General features: G+C 40.8%; 1 protein-coding gene across 1 annotated transcript in view; it reads left to right on the top strand.

Annotated features, from left to right (window-relative positions):
* Positions 1–2,228, top strand: part of TRAPPC11 (trafficking protein particle complex subunit 11) — a 52,384-nt gene that overhangs the window by 19,639 nt on the left and 30,517 nt on the right. The gene's annotated exons all lie outside the window — the stretch shown is intronic.

Raw genomic sequence — 2,228 nt, 5'->3', positions numbered from 1 at the left:
TCTAGGCAGGCATTTTGAAAGAAGGTAACAATAATAAAATGGTTATCTTTTTCTGTACATAGAGCCACTGTGCTTTTTTCTAAGTTTTATTTATTTTGCTTGTGAAATTACACTTAGCACAACAGTTGAACAGTTTGTAGGTGGACAGTTTAGTGACAGTGATTACATCCGTGGAGTTGGGCAACTGTTCTCACCCTCCTTTCCCCAGCTGCTCTTCTCATTAACATAAACACAGGCCCTCCCCGGCCCCCACCCACACCCATACCCAACGTCCTTGTGTTGTGGTCCAGTTGTTGTCATCAGTTTGATCCCATATTGTTAGTTCCTAAAAGATGGACATATGTTACTAGTTGAGCTAAACACACTTGGTTTTGAGGTGACTGCAGGGGGTATTTTGGGTTTAAAATATTATCTCAAGACTAGTTTCAGTCACCCAGCCTCCCGGGCTTCAGAGAGGCTAGAGTCCTTGGAAATAGGAAATTGTTCTCCATTTTCTTCCCGGTGAAAATTCTTTTATAGCATCTTTACTCAAAGTGTTAGTAGGCTGGCACTCTTTAGTTCCTTTGATCCCACTGCAGAGGAAACAGTTGTTCCTGCGGTTGGGTGGGGGGGTTGTCATTAGCCACCATTCCATATCCTTTATGGAGTCCTGGTGGTGTAGTGGTTACGAGTTGCACCGTGATCTGCATGGTTGCCTGTTCAAAACCACCGGCAGCTCCTCAGAAGAAAGTCTAGGCTATCTAATCCCGTAAACAGTTAAATCTAGCAAACCCAGGGGTTGGTATGAGAAGACAGCATCGACTCCATGGCAGTGAGTGTTTAGTCCATATCCTTGTGTTTCTGCATCTCCTCCTTCCTCTGGCAGTCCAGGGGAACCGAGACCAGTCACTGTGCCTGGAGTGGCAGTTTGTAAGCTTTTAAGAGCCCAGGCACTTTGCGATGAAGGAGGGAGTAGAACTGAAGCACTAGAAGTAGTTACTAGGCCAATTTAGCCGGGATGACCCATGAAACCATGACCCTAAACCTCCAGACCTCAGAACAGAATTTCATGGTGTGGTCTTAGCAGCCTCAGCAACTACTCATTTTTGGTTGTTGTAAATACATCCATCACATTTTTTTTTTTTGGCTAATACAACTTTTTTAGATATGTGTAATTTACTGGCAGCAATGACAATAAAAACTACCCTTAGGGTGGTTTTTGTATCATCATTAACCTCCTTTTCCCTTCCGCCTTGAACCTGGGAACCAATAAACTTTGGTCTCTGTACATTTAGTTTTTCTTTGTTCTGGATGTGAGGTCATTTGTCCTTTTGTGATTGGTTTAGCATAATGCCTTCCATTTCTATCTGTACTACAGCGTGAATCATCTTCCTTTCTCCTCCTGATTTGAGTGGCGTTCCATTGTGCACATGGACGACATTTTTATTCATTCACGTATTGAAGGCTTTTCTGCCTTCTGCCTATCATAAATAGCACTGCAGTGATCATTGGTGACCTCCTTTTGATCACCACAAGTCTCTTTTTGAGTCTTTGCTTTCAGTCTTTTACATGTATTCTTAGGAGTGGAATTGCTGGGTCATATGATAATTTTCTATTTATTTTTTTGATGAATGGCTACCATTTTTCACAAAAAACTACCATTTGTACATTTTCAGCAATGGATAAAAGTTCCAGTTTTCCTACATTCTTGCTAACTTGTCTTGTTTTCTGTGTTTTTTTGTTTGTTTAAATAGTGTTATTGCCATGTAATTAACATCAAACAATTTACCTGGTTCAATCATGTTAAGAAGAGCAGTGCAATCATCACCATAATCAAAGTCAGAATACTTTCTTTCTCATACTTCCTGGTGTTAGCTCCTCATTTATCCCCATTTACCTTCTTCCATGCCCCTAGGTAACAGTTAATTTAGTTACTGTCTCTATAGACTTACCTGTCCTGGATTTCTTATACAGAAAATCATACAAAACACAAACAAATGAACAGAACAAAAGATGACCAAAAAAAACAGGAAAACCTCAAAGAGAAAGGAGAAAATACTAAAAACTGAAACAACTTTAAAATGAGTCAAAAGGGAGATCAACTGATAAAGTGTTATATTTTAGCCTGACTACCTCTGCTGTAATATTCCTTACCATGCTCTCTGTCTGATAGCAAGGCTAGTCCTCCCTTGACTATGTTCAGGGAGGATTCTCGGGGCTTAATCCACATGGGGACCCTGCCCGTGGAT

Source organism: Echinops telfairi, unplaced genomic scaffold, assembly GCF_000313985.2.
Source record: "Echinops telfairi isolate 266 unplaced genomic scaffold, ASM31398v2 ScPeMD7_9;HRSCAF=40, whole genome shotgun sequence".
NCBI classification, from domain to species: Eukaryota; Metazoa; Chordata; class Mammalia; order Afrosoricida; family Tenrecidae; genus Echinops; species Echinops telfairi.
Note: the sequence above shows the minus strand (reverse complement) of the source record. Positions and strands in the feature narration are given on the sequence as shown.